Genomic DNA, 21,299 nt, shown 5'->3' with positions numbered 1-21,299 from the left:
AAAGGCCCTACCACAAGGTCAGCCAGCGCAGGACAGAGACAAAGTTAGGCCTAACTCCAGGCAGGTCAGAAACTTACTACGCAGAGGCAAGAAACAGGAGGCCCTACACCCGCTCATTGGGGAGGATCCTGATATGCACCCTTCACCCTACAGTGCTCCGGGATGTGCCTGAATTTCCATCAGTAAAAGGTACTGAAGTGACCATCGTGTCTGTCCCCGTTCTTGCTCTGACCCGGCTGGGTCTCGCCTGTCCTGCATCCCTTTTCCCGTACGCTGCCCTGAGGCCTAGCTCCACCTGTGGGGAGCTATACCATCGAGCTGCCTTATCACCGGCCTCAGCGGACTGCCGCAGCGCTGGTGATTCTCACCAGAAACCACAGGTGGCGTCACAAACTTTTATAAAATTAACAAATATCCACCCTTTTAAAGAGTGACCCCAGGGTATGGACCCGGGAGCCGACCACCGCGACATCCCCAAGGCCAGGCAAAGGCCCGGGTACCGAGTCACCCCCATCCCCTGGGCTGGTCATGAACTTTTGAGTACAACTGTATGTTGATGATTTTCTATATTTTAAAGGGAATTTGTCAGCCGGTTTTTTACTATTTAACTTGAAAGCAGCATAATATACGGCAAGTGAGCCTGATTACAGTGATGTGTCACTTTTTAGCCTGTGTTTTGTAGTTTCAATGCAATCAGTGTTTTATCAGCAGGAGATTATCATTGCCTGCCTAGGTCTCATGTGCAGGGCAGTCAGGCTAATTTGTGTAACCCCACCCCCACCAATGACTGGCACCTTGCTGACAATGTACAGTGTTCACAGGAAGCTGCCAATCAGGGGTGTGGGGAAGTTATATATAGTTTATCATTATGACTACTGCTGCATCTACAACATAAAAGACAGATTCTATCAAAAATACACCAAGCAGTCAAGTAAGTGATGCATCGCTGGAATAAGGCTATCTTGCCCTATATCATGCTGCTCTCAGATTACACAGCAAAAACTTGTTAACAGATTCCCTTTAAATATTTGCCATTGGTGCAAGTAAAATAAAGATGAAGCTTTATTTACAGCTTGTCCTGCCTCAATTATTGCTCTGCACATTGAGTATTATAGGTATCACACGCTTCTGTGTTATTGTTGCATCTGATTTACATCAATTACTGAAAAGTTTAATGTTATAGCTGAGATTAAAAGATTTTCTTTCAACTTCATTTCCTCTTCTCCACCCAAAAAAAGTAACTCAAATCGTCTTTTGTCCAAGCCACATTGGATTTATTCAAAGATTACATCTATGATGCATGCCTTATTCCTAGACTTCACAAAGAGACAATTGAGTTTCAAAGAACATACTGGCAGGAAACAGTCAGATGAGATGACTCTTACTTGGGGAAGCTCTATACAAAGAGAATATTGTATGAGATATTAAGGAGACTTTTTTTGAATCAGCTGAAGGAGAAATCAATGTAATAAATATTGCCTGTGGAAACATGGGCTTTTGATAATACATGATGCCTAAATTAATGAGTGACAGCTATGTTCATAATGCGCAATAAAAGTGGTAATCCGAGATGTATAGCGCTGTGAAAAGTAATTGCCCCCTTCACAATTATTTCTTCTATTATTGCAAAAATTTCACATTTAAATGTTTCAGATCATCAAACAACTTTTAACATTAGACAAACATAATCCAAGTAAACACAACATGCTGTTTTTAAATCATAATGTGACAGCACTTTGAACACATTTTATAAGTGGTCATAAACTTGTAAAAAACTCATGAAAGAATAAAGTTACATTAAAACCAAGCACACCATTGTTTTTCTTATGAAATTCTCAATAAGTTTGATGTGTCACATGACCCTCTTCCCATTGAAAAAAATAAAGTTGGATCCAAAATGGCCGACTTCAAAATGGCCACCATGGTCAACAGCCATCTGGAAAAGTTTTCCCCCTCCCATATACTAATGTGCCACAAACAGGAAGTGATATCACCAACCATTCCCATTTAATTTAGGTGTATCCATATAAATGAAAAGCATACAAAAAAAGTTAATGTCTGCTCAGCACCTCCTGGAGCGCACGGATCCTGCGGTGCGGCAAGTTTTCAGAACTTAGAAAGGAATAAGTCCAGCGCTATAAGTCCATTAAAAATCCATTCTTTATTTATTTCATAAGTTCAAATGGTATAAAATCCATTAAGTCACAGTCCAGACATTAAAATCATACGCGTTTCGACGCTAAGCAGTGCGTCTCAATCATTGACAAGAATCTTATGGCGACTGAACATTTTAAACTAGTTCACCATTCAGTCCCCACTCACCAGATCCGGCCACTAGATGGGAACAGCTGTGCAGAGAAACCTGGCAGGGGATTAACCCCTTACAGACTGAAAACATACATTACATCAAATATGCATATCTCTATTCATAGTGGTAAATCAGATCCTGCCTGACATTGATACCATGTGGTACCCTAAGTGTTCAGCTGGTAGATCCACCAGGTTTCCTGGCTTATTAGTTTTCTTTTGATATCACCACCCCTGGATGGAATTTTAACCCTTTCTATGCCTGACACTTCAAAAGAAGACACATCACCTCCATGACTATTAATAAAATGTTTGGAAATTGCTGAACTTTTGTTAATGATTTTGCTGATGGCATCTGAGAGGTGACATCTTATCCTGATTTTCAGCGGCCCCCCTGTACAACCGACATATTGAAGGTCACACAGACCGCATCGCACAGTACACACCACGTTGCTTGTGTTGCAGTTTATGTATGAATTAATCATATACTCTTTTTTATTTGCACAAGAGACAAATGTTTTAGTATTCTTCATATACTTGCAACAGGTGCATATATTATGCCCGCACTTGTATGACCCTCTAGTACTGAGCCAATTCTCCTTTTTATTATTGTTATCATTGAGATAGAGGCTGGGAGACAGAATCTCTCCTAAACTGGAAGCTTTTTTGCAATAAATTTCACAGGATTTGCCAGGATTTTCTCTAGTCTTTTATCTTGATATAATATAGGTAATTTTTTTTAATAATGTTAGTAATATTTGAGAAGTGTAGACTATATATGGTAGAAAAAAACTACTCCTTTGATTTTGTCACATAGAAAACACCTTCAAAGGTGTTCAAAAGCTGACAAACTGCTCAAAAGACACTCTCTTTAAAAAAGCCGGCCGGCAATTCAGCATCGGTACCCGACAATTTAGAAAAGAAAGAATAGAGCATCGCACATAGATTAGATAGATAGAAACATATCAGTCACATATATAAGAAGTACAGTGACAGTGTTGGTTACTGTACTTGTCATTTAGTGTTAAAGGATTTATTTAAAAAAATAATAGTGTTTTCATGCACTGTCTCTTTAAAAAAGCCGGCCGGCAATTCAGCATCAGTACTCGACAATTTAGAACAGAAAGAATAGAGCATCACACATAGATTAGATAGATAGAAACATGTCAGTCACATATATAATAAGTACAGTGATAGTGTTGATTACTGTACTTGTCATTTAGTGTTAAAATAAAGGATTTATTTAAAAAAAAATTGGCGTGGGGTTCCCCTTAATTTCAGTCTCTAGCGGAGGTTAAGCAGACGGCTGGGGCAGATGTTTGAAGCCTGGGAAGGGGGAAATACCCACGGAGCTTCCCAGGCTACTAATATCAGCCCCCAGCTGAATACCTAGCCTTTACTAGCTATTAAAATGGGGGACTCAAAAAAAAAATGACGTGGGGTCCCCCCTATTTTAATAGCTAGCAAAGGCTAGGCAGACAGCTGGGGGCTGATATTAATAGCCCAGGAAGGGTGTCATGAATATTGGCTCCCTCCCAGGCTAGAAACACCAGCCGTCAGCCGCCCCAGAAATGGAGCATCCATAGGATGCGTCAATTCTGGCACTTAGCCTCGCTCTTCCCACTGCCCTGTAGCGGTGGCAGTGGGGTAATAGGGCTGGGGTTGATGTCAGCTTATAATGCCGGCTGACATCAAGCCCAGGTTAGTAATGGAGAGGCATCTATAAGACACCCTCATTACTAACCCCATAGTCAAAGTTAAAAAAAAACACAAACACCCAGAATAAAGTCCTTTAATTGAAATAAACACACAATTCTTTAATGTTCTAAATTAAACCATACTTACCGTCACGCCCATTCCAGCTGAAGCCAACGATCTCCTGCAATAAAAGTAAAATAATAAACCAACCTCATCCTTACCTTTCCATGGTTCCCTGGACAGCTTCAGTTCTGCTACATTCACATGACAGGCTGGATCGCAGCCGAAAGCTGCCATCCAGCTTGCCATGCCGCAGACACTGAGAAGCGCAGGCATGCTTGCGCTCCTCAGTGTCTGGCTGTGACGGCATCCAGATGAGCCGAGTTCATGTCCAATGAACTCAGCTCACCTCATGCACATCACTGACAGCGTGGGAAAATTTTCCTGCGCTTGCCGTGAGCGCAGGAGATTTCTCTCACGCTCACCGCAAGCGCAGGAAAATTTTCCCACGCTGTCAGAGTATTACCCCACTGCCACCGCTAGCTATTAAAATAGGGGGGACCCCACGTCATTTTTTTGGGGGGTCCCCCATTTTAATAGCTAGTAAAGGCTAGGTATTCAGCTGGGGGGCTGATATTAGTAGCCTGGGAAGCTCCGTGGGTATTACCCCCTTCCCAGGCTTCAAACATCTGCCCCAGCCGTCTGCTTAACCTCCGCTAGAGACTAAAATTATGGGGAACCCCACGCCAATTTTTTTTTAAATAAATCCTTTATTTTAACACTAAATGACAAGTACAGTAATCAACACTATCACTGTACTTATTATATATGTGACTGACATGTTTCTATCTATCTAATCTATGTGTGATGCTCTATTCATTCTGTTCTAAATGGTCGGGTACCGGTGTATGCCGCTGCTGAATTGCCGGCTTTTCATGTTTCACTATGAGCACTGTTCCCATCGATTTGTTCAATCACTGTAATGCCACAACCACCATGGATGTGGCATTACAGTGAGTGGCAGGCAATCCCTGCATGATGTGAAAAAATCCAGTTACGCTTTTGGTGCACGAACAGTTATCGAACATAACCTCGAACAGCCAAATTTTTTGCAAATCGTTCGCGTTCGTCGAACGACTCGAACACCGCCCAAAACAGCTCGAATTTGAGATTGGCGAACAGTTCTAGTTGAACACCGCTCATCTCTACTGGTGAGTGGGGACTGGATTGTGAACTAGTTTAAAATGTTCAGTCGCCATCAGATCCTTGTCAATGATTAAGACGCACTGCTTTGCATCGAAGTGCGTATGATTTTAATGTCTGGACTGTGACTTAATGGATTTTATACCATTTGAAGTTATGGAGTAAATGAAGAATGGATTTTTAATGGACTTATAGTGCTGGACTTATTCCTTTCTAATATCCATATAAATGGCCCACCCTTTAAAAACACGTGCACCAATTCTGTATTTATCACCTACTCCTGGTTTTGGCTTAGAAATACTGAGGTAAAATACTGACCAAATACTGAACATGTGATCATGGCCTTACAAAGATATTGTCGTATTGTATTGTATTGGATGTCACAGCTCGGATCTGCTTCTAACAGTTGCAGGTGGAGCTGAGCTCTTCCCATGACTGTTAACCTGTGAAATGCTGCTGTCAATGTACATGGGAGTGCATCATTTTGTGTGCCCATCAGTGATGCGATTGCCAGATTCCGATGGGTTGCTATGGAAGCCAGGGTTCTGCTGAAGACCTCCATAGCTGTCATTACAAAGGTCCGTTGACATCCAGCCTGTGGCTGGGCTTCAGTGGAGAGTGTGATTTTTACTTTATGCAGCAATAGGGTGGTATTGCTGTGTACAGCACAAGCAATTGGATGTTTGCAGGTTCTAGTCCCTTATAGGGACTAACAAATACAAAAATCTGTAAAAAAAAGTTTTAAATATATGAAAAAAAAATCAAATCACCCCTCTTTTCCCCATTAAAAATAAAGATATAGTACAAATAAAGAAATAAACATACAGTACAGACCAAAAGTTTGGACACACCTTCTCATTTAAAGATTTTTCTGTATTTCCATGACTTTGAAAATTGTACATTCACACTGAAGGCATCAAAACTATGAATTAACACATGTGGAATTATATACTTAACAAAAAAGTGTGAAACAACTGAAAATATGTCTTATATTCCAGCTTCTTCAAAGTAGCCACCTTTTGCTTTGATGACTGCTTTGCACACTCTTTGCGTTCTCTTGATGAGCTTCAAGAGGTAGTCACCGGAAATGGTTTTCACTTCACAGTGTGCCCTGTCAGGTTTAATAAGTGGGATTTCTTGCCTTATAAATGGGGTTGGGACCATCAGTTGTGTTGTGCAGAAGTCTGGTGGATACACAGCTGATAGTCCTCCTGAATAGACTGCTAGAATTTGTATTATGGCAAGAAAAAAGCAGCTAAGTAAAGAAAAACGAGTGGCTATCATTACTTTAAGAAATGAAGGTCAGTCAATGCGAAAAATTGGGAAAACTTTGAAAGTGTCCCCAAGTGCAGTTGCAAAAACCATAAATCGCTACAAAGAAACTGGCTCACTTGAGGACCGCCCCAGGAAAAGAGGACCAAGAGTCACCTCTGCTTCTGAGGATAAGATTATCCGAGTCACCAGCCTCAGAAATCGCATGTTAACAGCAGCTCAGATTAGAGACCAGGTCAATGTCACACAGAGTTCTAGCAGCAGACACATCTCTTCAACAACTGTTAAGAGGAGACTTTGTGCAGCAGGCCTTCATGGTAAAATAGCTGCTAGGAAACCACTGCTAAGGACAGGCAACAAGCAGAAGAGACTTGTTTGGGCTAAAGAACACAAGGAATGGACATTAGACCAGTGGAAATCTGTGCTTTGGTCTGATGAGTCCAAATTTGAGATCTTTGGTTTCAACCACCGTGTCTTTGTGCGACGCAGAAAAGGTGAACGGATGGACTCTACACATGCCTGGTTCCCACCGTGAAGCATGGAGGAGCAGGTGTGATGGTGTGGGGGTGCTTTGCTGGTGACACTGTTGGGGATTTATTCAAAATTAAAGGCATACTGAACCAGCATGGCTACCACAGCATCTTGCAGCGGCATGCTTTTCATCCGGTTTGCATTTAGTTGGACCATCATTTAATTTTCAACAGGACAATGACCCCAAACACACCTCCAGGCTGTGTAAGGGCTATTTGACCAAGAAGGAGAGTGATGAGGTGCTACGCCAGATGACCTGACCTCCACAGTCACCAGACCTGAACCCAATCGAGATGGTTTGGGGTGAGCTGGACCGCAGAGTGAAGGCAAAAGGGCCAACAAGTGCTAAGCATCTCTGGGAACTCCTTCAAGATTGTTGGAAGACCATTTCCGGTGACTACCTCTTGAAGTTCATCAAGAGAATGCCAAGAGTGTGCAAAGCAGTCATCAAAGCAAAAGGTGGCTACTTTGAAGAACCTAGATTATAAGACATATTTTCAGTTGTTTCACATTTTTTTGTTAACTATATAATTTCGCATGTGTTAATTCATAGTTTTGATGCCTTCAGTGTGAATGTACAATTTTCATAGTCATGAAAATACTGAAAAATCTTTAAATGAGAAGGTGTGTCCAAACTTTTGGTCTGTACTGTATGTGTTTTCACTATGTCCAGATAAGTCAGATCTATCAAAATATAAAATGAACCCAATCGGTAAACACTGTAAACAGAAGAAAAATTATAATTGCTAAAATTTAGGGTTTTCTTGGTCGCCACTACAGAAAAAGGCAGTAAGAAGCAATCAAAGCATCATATATATCCCAAAATTATATCAATAAAAGCGTTGTCTCACTCTGCAAAAAACAAGGCTTCATGCAGCCTCATGAACCAAAAAATAAAAACGTTATGGGTCTCGGAAAATGGGGACACAATAACATTTTTTTTTTTTTTTTTACAAATTTCAATTTTTTTCACCACTAAAATAAGAAATACTTTGACAAGTTTGGTATTGCAGTAATCCAACTGACCTGGACAATTACGGTGCTAGGTCATTTTTACTGTATAATGTACACCGTAAAAACAATTCCCAAAAAACAATGCCAGAATTGCCTGTTTTTGACAATTTTACCACACTTGGATTTCTTTACCATTCTCCAATACACCTTGTGCTAACATGAATGGTATTGACGCGCCCCCTGGGCCATATTCTTTAGGGGAATACCCGGAGCCGGATCAGATGGGGGTTGTAGTCTCCGAGTGGCTGTGACCCGGTCCGTGCCCAGGGTGTCAAGCTCAGAGTATGTGGCAGTCCTACAGATGTTACAAAGTTCGTTATGTCGACTACGCCACCCGTTGGATTGCGGTCACTACGGCCGCCGCTGCAGCAGGGTCCGCTGAGGCTGATGGTGTTGGTGCAGCTTTAGATGGTATAACCCCCAACGGGAGGGGTATGGCCTCAGGGGGTCAGGTGCAGAGGATGGGAGTTGTGGTGGTGCAGCGTAGATGATAATTAAAGACAGAGTCGGGTTGTGCAGTTCAGGGTGTTTACTTACTGCAGATATTCCGGTCACTCCGGCCTTAAGTGACCACCCGAGCCGTGCTGCGTCCACCAGGTCCTGGATTCAGCCAACCCCCAAGCAAGTCCGGAGTGTGTCCCTGAGCCCTCCTTCTTGTCCTTTCTTCTGGCCGTCCCCACCAGGGATCCACCTAGGTCCAGCTCCCTCGGGCCTTCTGTTGGGAGACCCTTGGCCTTGGGTTCCCTGACCCTACACGTGGTTTGCCTTCAGGGTGGATGTGGTGGGTGGCCGTGGCAGATCCTGCCCACGACCTCCGGTCTCTGGCTGAGGTATGCTTTAGCCCCCACCAGTTTGGGATCCGGTACCCTGTTGCCAACTCTTCACCCTGTGTTTGTATTTGGGTTCTCAGAGTTCCTTCTGTCTCCCCCTCTGGGTCTTTCTTTCTCCTCTCTCTCTCTCTGGGCCTTGGAGCTGCTCCTCTCCTCTGCTCTCTTCCTCTGCTCTGCTCTGACAAAAGGCTGACAGACTGACCCTGATCTTAGATGGTGCCCACCTTAAATACTCCCTCTATGTGTGAGCTCAGGTGACCAGCACCCAATGAGCTCCTATCTTTACCCAGGCTGCTCCCCCTATCTGCCCCTACACTACTGGGATGTGCCACCCCCCTCCCACTCCAGCCAGGAACAGACTCGGTCGTACCTGCACATTTCTAAGTGGGAGTACCGTTGGTCTGTTCCTCGGAAATGGGATGTGTGTAGTGCATGCAGCCTTCTGAGCTCAGTTCCACACTCCATCCTTACCCGGGAGTGGAATATCACACCTCTGGGTTGAGGTGCAATACCCCTGTAGCAGCCGAATCCTCAGGGTGCTACATTCCCCCCTGGTAAATCACAGCACGTCCTCGGGCTGTAAGATATAAAAACAACACCAAAACATACAATTTTTGCATAAACAACATAATAAAAACATATAAAACATATATATCAGCAATAAAACTTTTTTTTTTTTTTTCATAAATAACATTCTCGTAGACTTCTCTTGCTTCTAGCTCCTCCTCCGGACACTGTGCAACGTGTACCCGGGAAAAGTGCAACAGTTTCTCTAGAAAAATGGTCTTCCTATAAAACCGGTAGGGGGCGCTTTAGGAAGCGCAACTATATACAAGGGGATATGGCCGCTCTCAGTCCTCGGCCAGGTAATGGGAATAGGGATGACCGCTCTCAGTCCTCGGTCAGTGGAAATAAGGGAAATACGGGTAACAGTTCAATTCTCTGGTCCCAACGGGGACTATAATAGCAGCAACGGTTCACTGTGCCCCGACGGGCAACTATATACAGCTTCTACTCCGCTGTACTCAACGACGACGTCCTCCTGCTCTTTCTTTGTGGTTAACTTTAGCTTCAGACCCGTCCGGGTCCTCTTGCTCCTCCTCACACCGCAGCTCCTCCTCCGTCAGGCGATGCACATGGAGGGCGTAGGGTCCTTTGGCACACATGTGCCGGGTGAAGGTGACCTCGTCCCCTACATACAGGTCACGTCCTCTGTGTCCCTCCGGTAGGTGGGACTCAACGTCTCTTCTTGTCACGAAGACGTCGCCTGGGGTGCGGTGATCTCGGATGAAGCCCCACCCGTGCTGCATATTAAACTTGATCACAGTCCCGGTGGAAGGGTGACCATGAGCTGCACGGGGACTCCTCCTGGCCCGGCTCTTCTGCTCCGCGCTCCTTATTTGGGCTTGTTGTTCCCGGACCCGCCTCTCTCTCCGCTCCCTCTCAAAGACCTCGAGCTGCTGCCGGCAGCACTCTGCACGCTCCGCTGCAGCTGCCCGGGTCTCCTGAGTGAACCCCATGAGATCTTCTCCGGTGGGGTCCCACTCAAACTGTGCCTCCTCTAGCGGGGGCGAGGTCCTTTTTACGGGCTTTGGAACCGGAATCAGGGGCTCGTCTAGGGGTCTCTCTTTCCGGAGTCGGGGATGGTGAAACTCCGGTGGCCATATAAAGGGCTGCCCATCCGGGCACGTATGTTGGGCGAACAGATCTTCTCCCAGATGCGGCACTCTTGGTTTTATGGGCGCGGTGGTGGTGGCGCCCGGGTTGCCCAGGCCTTGCGGCCAGGCCTGGGGCACCTGGAAAGTGAAGGTCACCGTAAGGACGGCGGCGCCCTGGGCTACTTGGCCCTGCGACCAGGCCGGTGGCTCCGCGGAGGTAGGGGGCGCTGTTGGTATTGCGGCGCCCGGGGGTACTAGGCCCTGCGACCAGGCTGGTAGTACTTCCTGCTTGGTCACGCTCGGGGTCGAGGCGTGTGACGTCACAGGGGTCGCGGCTGCGGCTTCCGGTTGAGGCCTAGTCTGTGGCGGTGACGTTGCGGTTACGGGCACGGCAGGGGGTACTTCGGGCTCTGCGACGGGGAGCTGGGGCAGGTGCGCGGTTTCCCGGTTTGGGGTAGAGACGTCCCCTTTACCTGCCTCCTTTCGTTCGGCTCCCTTCTCGGCGCCGTCTCCGGCCTTCAGTCCTCCTGCGCCATCCTCAGAGGCGGTCTGTCTCCTCGTCTCGGGTGGCGTGCTCCGCTGACGGGTTCTTGTCTGCTGGGCCATCTCTCGGCTCCACTCCGCTAACGTCTCTCGCTGCACCCGGGCCATCCTCCGTGCGAGGACCTCCAGCGCGGTCTGTGCACACTCCCGATCTCGGGGGAGCTGTGTTAGGATCTCCAGCAGGCCTTCTGGAGTGGCGACCTGCAACAGGCTCCTGACCACTGGGTCGGTGCTGCCTGGAGTGGCGGCCCGCATCAGGCTCCTGACCACTGGGTCGGTGCTGCCTGGCTCTCCCTCCGTTGTCTCCAGCAGGCTCCTGGCCAGCGGGCCGGTGCTGCTCTGCTCTTCTTCCATCTCCGGGTAAGCTTCTTCTGGACTCAGCTCTAGGCTTCTTGTCTCCGGGTGCGCTCTCTCCAGACTGCTCCAGGCGACACCCATCTTTGCTCTCTCCTTCTCAGTCCTCCCACTTCGAGGGCGGTCCCGGGGCCACTTGGTGATTGTCAGCTCCAGGGGCAGTTCTTTCACGCTGACAGACACCTCTAGCATCACAGTCTCTGTTGGTGGGGGCGGTTTCCACTTTTGGCGCCATTTTCGGTCCTGGCCCACGATGGGAGGCGGCCTCTTGCCATCCTCTGGCACGCCCATAATGGCGTCCGCTCTGACAAGGCGGGAAACCTTTGGAAATGGCGGGAATCGTCTCCCAGTGGCGGGAAACTCTGCAGATGGCGGGAAAAAGCTGTTAATGGCGGACAACCGGCGGGAATCGATCTGTGACGGAGTCCGATGGCGGGGACCCTCCGGAACCGGCAGGAGACTTCTTTTTGAGGTAAACTTGTTCTTTTCTTCAGGCACGCAGTACCCGGTTGTTGCGGGCACGTAATCCTGCCGACTACGCCAAAGTTGACGCGCCCCCTGGGCCATATTCTTTAGGGGAATACCCGGAGCCGGATCAGATGGGGGTTGTAGTCTCCGAGTGGCTGTGACCCGGTCCGTGCCCAGGGTGTCAAGCTCAGAGTATGTGGCAGTCCTACAGATGTTACAAAGTTCGTTATGTCGACTACGCCACCCGTTGGATTGCGGTCACTACGGCCGCCGCTGCAGCAGGGTCCGCTGAGGCTGATGGTGTTGGTGCAGCTTTAGATGGTATAACCCCCAATGGGAGGGGTATGGCCTCAGGGGGTCAGGTGCAGAGGATGGGAGTTGTGGTGGTGCAGCGTAGATGATAATTAAAGACAGAGTCGGGGTTGTGCAGTTCAGGGTGTTTACTTACTGCAGATATTCCGGTCACTCCGGCCTTAAGTGACCACCCGAGCCGTGCTGCGTCCACCAGGTCCTGGATTCAGCCAACCCCCAAGCAAGTCCGGAGCGTGTCCCTGAGCCCTCCTTCTTGTCCTTTCTTCTGGCCGTCCCCACCAGGGATCCACCTAGGTCCAGCTCCCTCGGGCCTTCTGTTGGGAGACCCTTGGCCTTGGGTTCCCTGACCCTACACGTGGTTTGCCTTCAGGGTGGATGTGGTGGGTGGCCGTGGCAGATCCTGCCCACGATCTCCGGTCTCTGGCTGAGGTATGCTTTAGCCCCCACCAGTTTGGGATCCGGTACCCTGTTGCCAACTCTTCACCCTGTGTTTGTATTTGGGTTCTCAGAGTTCCTTCTGTCTCCCCCTCTGGGTCTTTCTTTCTCCTCTCTCTCTCTCTGGGCCTTGGAGCTGCTCCTCTCCTCTGCTCTCTTCCTCTGCTCTGCTCTGACAAAAGGCTGACAGACTGACCCTGATCTTAGATGGTGCCCACCTTAAATACTCCCTCTATGTGTGAGCTCAGGTGACCAGCACCCAATGAGCTCCTATCTTTACCCAGGCTGCTCCCCCTATCTGCCCCTACACTACTGGGATGTGCCACCCCCCTCCCACTCCAGCCAGGAACAGACTCGGTCGTACCTGCACATTTCTAAGTGGGAGTACCGTTGGTCTGTTCCTCGGAAATGGGATGTGTGTAGTGCATGCAGCCTTCTGAGCTCAGTTCCACACTCCATCCTTACCCGGGAGTGGAATATCACATCTCTGGGTTGAGGTGCAATACCCCTGTAGCAGCCGAATCCTCAGGGTGCTACAGTATCATTCAAAAGTACAAATTGTTATACAAAAAGCAAACTCTCATGCATCTATGTGGACCGAAAAATAAAAATGTTATGGCTCCTGGAAGAAGGGGTGCAAAAAACGAAAATGCAAAAATCGAAATTGGCCATGTCAGGAAGGGGTTAATAGGGCAGTTCATGCTTGAAAAGCCTCCAATGTAGCCAGATTAAAACAATTCTGTAATGAAGAATGGGCAAAATTCCTCCAAATTAATGTAAAAGACTCATCACAAATTATTGCAAACATTTCCTTTCAGTTACTACTACCAATGGCCAGTTATTAGGTTTGGGGGTTGGGAGGGGAACTTTAGGTTTTGAATAAATATTTATCTTCAATAAATAAAATGGTCATTCAAAGAGCAGCAATTGTTTTAATTTTTATTTCATAAATCAGTAGTACATATGAAAATAAGAAACTTTGTCATATATCATATCAGAGAAATCTGCTTCTGATCTTTCACTCTCTCAATTCAAGGATAAAATCTGTATTTCAGTGATGACAGATTTTCCTATTACTGAGATAGGAGATGACAGTCGGTGCTTTTAAAATTTTATGGATAAGGAAGGAAGAGGGATGATATGGAGGCAGACACAGACGTTTCACTGCAAGTTCTATAGAACTTTATAAAAAATCAACTGTAACCTTCTATCTCAGTCATAAGAAAATCTGTCTTCATTGAAGACAGATTTTACGCATGAATTGAGAATTTTGAGATTGAATGATCAGTTCAGGAGGAGAAAAAAGCAGATTTCTCTTATAAAATATATTACAAAGCTTCTCATTTTCTTATGCATAAGTCTCTTTACACTGGCTTTGCACTCTCCATAAGGAGATATGTTTTCCCTTAGACCCCAAATATAACCACAAGCCAAATAAACTTCTGAGATATCAATCTGATTGTAAATCAATTTTATCTCTTTTTTAACAAACCACCTGCAGCCCCTTTAAGTTGCACGGTTAGCCCAGCACCTCCAGAATTTCACATCGCAAGAAGGTCTACGGTATCTCTCAGCATATGCTCAATAGTATGAAGCCTATACCAGAATATGGTCTTTTACATGAGGAGAGCTTTTACATGAGGAGAGGCATCAACCCTGCAGTATGACATTCGGCAAGTTATTAGTGTCCACGTTGCTGACCAAACTGTCAGACAGAGACTCCATGAGGAGGCATGGGACCTGTGTACAGCTCAGCAGATCGATTGGCATATGCAAGCAAACATCAGAATTTGCAGATATACCAATAAAGCCTTGTTCACTTCATAGATGAGCACAGGTTGACCCTGAACGAATGTAATAGATGTAAAAGAGTCTGGAAATGCTGTGATGAATGACATGGTGCCTCCAACATCATCCAGCATGACCGGTTTGATGTTGAGTCAGTGTCGATCTAGGAAGGCATATTCTTTGAGGGTCACACAAACCTACACATGTCAATTTGGCAGCAGCTCTCATCTAAAATAAAGAAGAGTGCTGATAAACACCTACGGTTGTTTCCCAACATCTCTTCTGGTGATGAAGTTTGTCTTTCTACCAAAAACATTTGTTTTAAAACTTATTGCAAGAAGATGGTGTCACAACTCTGTTGTTGGGTATCCTGGGGTCAGGGGCTCCTTCCCTGTCACTAACGCTAGGGGTGCCCTAGCTATCCCTGTTCCCCGGATTACTTCTAATGGTGAAGATGCCAGGGCCATGTACCTTGCTGAGCTCCTGAATCCACCCTCAGTCTGTTCCCTCCCCCCACCCAGGGAAGAGGGCAGTACTAGTGTATCACAATACACCAACCAGACTAACAAGGTAATATGAACAGGGATAAAGGAAAATACCAATCATACAAATATGCACACATAAACAACAAGGGAAAAAACGGGGATTAAAGGATGGGTAAAACCAAAGTAAGAGAAGGAGAGGATTTGCACACAACCAAAATCAAGCAATAGTCTTAGATAAATACACCACACACCTTCTCAAACAACAAGACTACTCCAAGCTACTAGCCCTGGCAATGCCTGCTTGCCAGAGTCCAGTATATATAGGAGAGGGCAGTGGCCAACAGTGAACAACTGAGAGTCATAAGGCAGGTAAGCTTCCAGGAGTTCTCAACTGAGCAGATTAACCCCTGCACTGCTAGAAGAAACCTGCACCGTTTAATATGAAGGTGAAGTTCTTCTAGTCAGTGCAGGAGTAGGAGAAATCAGACGGCGCGGTCTTCTGACTCCTTTCTGTCATGGTAAACTTGGGACAGATGGTTTCCAAGTTCATTGGTCTATTATCCAAATTCTGGGCTATAAGAATGTTTATTGGAATGTTTTCTACTTGTTGCACTAAAAGATATACATTTCCAAAAAGACGTGCTTTGTCCCTAAAAAGGATATTAACCCCTTTAAAGCCCATGATGTACTATTCCGTACCTGCGCCCTGGGCTTTAAGAGCCTGGTACGGAATAGTACGTCATGGCGATCGCGTCTGCACACAGGCAGTGCGGGCGCGATCGCCGCTGGGTGTCAGCTGATTGTCACAGCTGACACCCGGTACTATGTGCAGGGAGCGGTCCAGCACCGCTCCCGGCACATTAATCAAAGCAATGCTGTGATCGAAGTCGATCGCAGCATTGCGGTGGCAAGGGGAGGTGATCGGGATACTCACCTCCACTTCCGGCCTCCAGCGCTGCCTGCCGCGGCTTCCTGGATGTTGCCATGACGACCCGATGTCATCATGACAACATCCGGGTCACCAGACAGCGGTAAGATAGTTTGGTCATGCGCAGTGCATGACCAAACGATCTTCTCCCTGTGCAGCGCTGACAGCCTGCATAGCACAGGGATGGTGCTCCATTCCTGTGCTATGCAGGTGATCAGAATAAAAAAAGTGAAAGTCCCATAGTGGGACAAAGTATAAAAGTAAAAAAAAAGTATCAGAAAGTGAAATTTTTTTTTAAAAAATATTGTAAAAATATAAAAAAAAAATAAAAAAATAATCCATCAAAAATAAAAATATAATGTACCCATCAATAAATATTATTATGAAAAAAAAACAAACAAAATAATAAAAGTACACATATTTGGTATTGCCGCGTCCGGAACGACCTGACCTATAAAATTGTCCCACTAGTTAGCCCCTTCAGTGAACACAGTAAAAAAAAAAAAAAAAAAACGAAGCAAAAAACAATGCTTTATCACCATACCGCCAAACAAAAATGGAATAACACGCGATCAAAAAGACGAATATAAATAACAATGGTACCGCTGAAAACGTCATGTTGTCCCGCAAAAAACAAGCTGCCATACCGCTCCATCAGTCGAAAAATAAAAAAGTTCCAGCTCTCAGAATAAAGGGATGCAAAAAAATATTTTTTTCTATAAAATAGCTTTTATTGTGTAAAAGCGCCAAAACATAGAAAAATTATATAACTCATATGTCAACTCATCCTGCAAAAAACAAGCCATCACATGACTCTGTTGGCCAAAATATGGAAAACTTATAGCTCTCAAAATAGGGCGATGCAAAAACTAGATTTTACAAAAAATGCGTCTTTTAGTGTCTGACAGCTGTCAATCATAAAAACCTGATATGAATCTGAAATCGCTGTAATCGCACCGACCCGAAGAATAAAGACATCTAATAACTTATACCGCACGAGGAATGGCGTAAAAAATAAACTCTCGGGTTAGGGTTGTGCTAGGGCTAGGGTTAGGGTTGGGGTTAGGGTTAGGGTTGGGATTTTTTTCAAAAGTAAAAAAAAAAAAAAAAGATGACGATATGGCGACTAGTGTTGAGCGGAAGTGCTCGCTACTTGAGTTTGCATCGGGTGCTCGGGTATGCACTGAGTATCGCGGGTGCTCAAGTGACATGCTCGAGTCTCCGCCCCATATGCTTCGGGGCCAAAAAATCCTCGCGGGGATTACCTGCTATGCACGAGCGATCCCCGCATGTTTTTTTTGGGTGTCTAATAACCGTGAAACATGTGGGTGGAGACTCGAGCATGTCACTCGAGCACCCACGATACATGGTGCATACCCGAGTACCCGATGCAAACTCAAGTAGCGAGCACTTGCGCTCAAGACTAATGACAACTTATTCAATATGTTGACCTAATGTTATCAAATTCTGTGTCGTACCTCTGGGTCCAAAATGTTCACTATGCCCTTGATAAAATCCTTGAAGGGGGTAGTTTCCAAAATGGGGTCACTTGTGGGGGGTTTCCAATATTTAGGCACATAAGGGGCTCTATAAATGCGACATGGCGTCTGCTCTCGATTCCAGACAATTTTGCGTTCAAAAAGTCACACAGTGCTCCTTCACTCCTGAACCCTGCCGTGCGCCCAAACACTGTATTTTCCCCACATATGGGGTATTGGCGTACTCAGGAGACATTGCACAAAGGTTTTTGGGGTCCATTTTCTCCTCTTACCCTTGTGAAAATAAAAAAATTAGGGCTAAAACATCATTTTTGTGGAAAAAGTTAGATTTTTTTATTTTCACGACTGTTATAAAGTTCTGTAAAGGACTTGGGGGTTCAAGGTGCTCACCACACATCTAGATAAGTTCCCTGAGGGGTCTAGTTTCCAAAATGGTATCACTTGTGGCGGTTTTCCACTGTTTAGGCACATCAGGGGCACATCCGCTAATTATTCAAGCAAATTTTACATTCAAAAAGTCAAATGGCATTCCTTCCCTTCCGAACCCTGCCGTATGCCCAAGCAGTGGTTTTCCCCCACATATGGGGTATCTGCTTACTCAGGAGAAACCGCAAAACAAACTGCATGGTGCAATTTCTCCTGTTACCCTTATGAAAATGCAAAATTGGGGGCTGAAAAACATTTTTGTGGGAAAAATGTGAACATTTTATTTTTACGGCTCAATGTTATAAACTTCTGTGAAGCACCTGGGGTTAAAGGTGCTTAACACACATCTAGATAAGTTCCCTGAAGGGTCTAGTTTCCAAAATGGTGTCACTTGTGGGGGGTTTCCACTGTTTAGGCACATCAGGGGCTCTCCAAACGCAACATGGCGTCTGCTAATTATTCAAGCAAATTTTACAATCAAAAAGTCAAATGGCGCTCCTTCCCTTCCGAACCCTGCCGTGCGCCCAAGCAGTGGTTTTCCCCCACATATAAGGCATCTTCTTACTCAGGAGAAATTGCACAACAAACTGCATGGTGCAATTTCTCCTGTTACCCTTATGAAAATGCAAAATTGGGGGCTGAAAAACATTTTTGTGGGAAAAATGTGAACATTTTATTTTTACGGCTCAATGTTATAAACTTCTGTGAAGCACCTGGGGTTAAAGGTTCTCACCACACATCTAGATGAGTTCCCTGAAGGGTCTAGTTTCCAAAATGGTGTCACTTGTGGGGGGTTTCCACTGTTTAGGTACATCAGGGGCTCTCCAAACGCAACATGGCATCCGCTAATTATTCAAGCAAATTTTACAATCAAAAAGTCAAATGATTCTCCTTCCCTTCCAAACCCTGCCGTGCGCCCAAACAGTGGTTTTTCCCCACATATGGGGTATCTGCGTGCTCAGGGGAAATTGCACAACAAATTTTGTGGTCCATTTTTTCCTGTTACCCCTGCGAAAATAAAAAAAATTGGGTTTAAAATAACATTTTTGTGAAAAAAGTTAATTGTTAATTTTTTTCTTCCACATTCCAAAAATTCCTGTGAAGCACCTGAAGGGTTAATAAAGTTCTTGATTGTGGTTTTGAGCACCTTGAGGGGTGCACTTTTTAGAATGGTGTCACTTTTGGGTATTTTCTGTCATAAAGACCCCTCAAAGTCACTTCAAATGTGATGTGGTCCCTAAAAAATGGTTTTGTAAATTTTGTTGGAAAAATGAGAAATCGCTGGTCAACTTTTAACCCTTAAAGCTCCAGCTGATCGGCAGGGGTGTCGAGTGTCTGACCCCAACAGATCAGATATTGATGACTTATCCTATGGATAGGTCATCAATGATAAAGTAGTGGACAACCTCTTTAATGCTCCAATCTTAACCAGGATCCTCTTTCTTCTGGGAGTGTCACCTGTCACGGCTCGAACACAGGGCCTTACTCCATTCTCTTATGGTCGCCTCCATTTTCAGTACATGCTTTCATTTTTAGTACATGCTTGATTTCTCAGGTAACCCAGCGAATGCCTCTGACATTATCACCCTAAGACTTTTAAGGCATCTCTGGCAGAGTTCAGATTTTTTAGTATTAAGTAGTATGGTCCACAGCTTCCTCAAGTTTGTCAGGAGTTTGCTCCTACTTGCCTTTGTGCAGCTCCAGTAAAGTATTTAATCATCTCCTCTGCTACTCCTGACTTCCAACCTACAATCAGTGTTATTTCAAAGCTCAGTCCAGCTTACTTTGTTGTTGCCATCTACTTCTCAGTCAGGAAGCAAGTTACCAGCCTCTTGCAACTGTTCTCAGTGCTGTTTACTTATGGCCTCTGCAAGAAAGTAATGCATATCTTCAAGTGAGTCTCCAGGTTTCCTTCTAACTTCACTGCTTTTCTGCAATTAATCATTTCCTTGCTATAAGTCTCAGTTTGCATATTCTAATAACCATTGCCATGCTGAAAGATACCAGACTGCATTTAATTCTCTGTTGTTTCTGTACTTAACCATTGCTCCATTGGAAAATACCAGACTGCATTTCTGTGAATAGCTACATCCCTGCCGGAAGATAGTAGTTTCCTATGCAGTTATTCTTCCCTTGTGTATCCACATACCTGGCTCTGCTTAATCTCTGCTACCCGCTCCGCTTGTTTGCCTCCAATGCTTCATACTGTGCTGGCCCGATTCACATGTCATCCGTCAAGTGCCTCCACTGCACCATCGCCTTCTGTCCAGGCTGCTCATCCAGACTTCCAGCTCAGAGAATCCCCCTCACGAGGTGAACCCATAACACATAGTTTTTGCTTATATGGTTACTTTACATTTCTCCCTTTTAGTTTAGTCTTGAGGGGTGGTGCATGAATCAGGAGATGCAAAAGAAAAAATGCTAAAGTAATGCACTATTGTTTTAAGACCCCATTGAGCATTGGACTAACATTGGCCAAACCCTTCCATATCAACAAGATCAACCCACAGTTTGATGTGTATGGATGCTTTGTGACTCTCCCAATTAGATGATATTGGTAGAGGACCCAGCATGTTAGATTTCGGATCACCAATACTTATGTTCTCTGAGACAAAAGCAGTTCACAGAAGAGTCTGTAAGGGGCTCCCATAGAGAGGGTGAGAATGGGGGAGTCGTCAGATAGCTTTCAGCCATTTGTTCACCCAACAGCTATATATTGTGTGTGGGGTGCTATCGTTCCTGCACTAGGTATAACACTGTTGTATATGTCAGGTTCTGCTGGAAAGTTTATTAACCAAGCTACAGACGTTTTTAAGATATATTAGCCATTCAAACTTCAAGTCCATACAGGATAATAGTATAAAATAATGACACATTAAAAAGAAAAAACAACGTATCAACAGCAGCCTTTTAACAGTTTTGAATCAGGAATTGCAGGAAGTAAACAATAATGTGTATTAACTGCAATGTTCCTGTCTGGCAAAAGTGAACATGAGTATTTGGGCTGAGCAGGTTCAAGGACTTTCTTTGTCTGGTCAAAAGTGATAAGTCTGCAGTCAGTCTGAAACCAGCGAATCCTTGCAGTGTACAGTACATGCGCTGGGGGGATTCATAAGTCTACAGTCACACAGAGTGACTGCAGACGTATCACTTTTGACCGGAAAACCCCTTTAAGTATGTACACCAAATTTCGCGGATTCCCTCTACTCTGTACAAATCACATAATTAAAACATGTTAAAATGTAAGTACGCTTTAACAAATTTTCCAAGTTCCCAGGCTATTTCAATCACTAATGCTTCCAACTATCTCTTTTTGTGTCTTTTGTTGAATAATTTCACTAGCCATGGTAGCCCACATGTTTATGCACTTGAAAGTTGCAACACTATTAAATAATAATGGATAAAAAACTGTTATGCGACTAGGTATTAGGAAGATGTCTAGGGTATGGTCTTATCAGGTCCAATACACAAATAATTATTGATTTTATTTATGATATTACATTATATACATTTTATATATTATTTGTATGTTTGTTACTGTACATAAC

This window comes from Phyllobates terribilis, unplaced genomic scaffold (assembly GCF_046119375.1).
Source record: "Phyllobates terribilis strain yellow unplaced genomic scaffold, ASM4611937v1 Scaffold_4__5_contigs__length_816908805, whole genome shotgun sequence".
Lineage (NCBI taxonomy): Eukaryota > Metazoa > Chordata > Amphibia > Anura > Dendrobatidae > Phyllobates > Phyllobates terribilis.
This window is presented reverse-complemented; position numbering follows the sequence as displayed.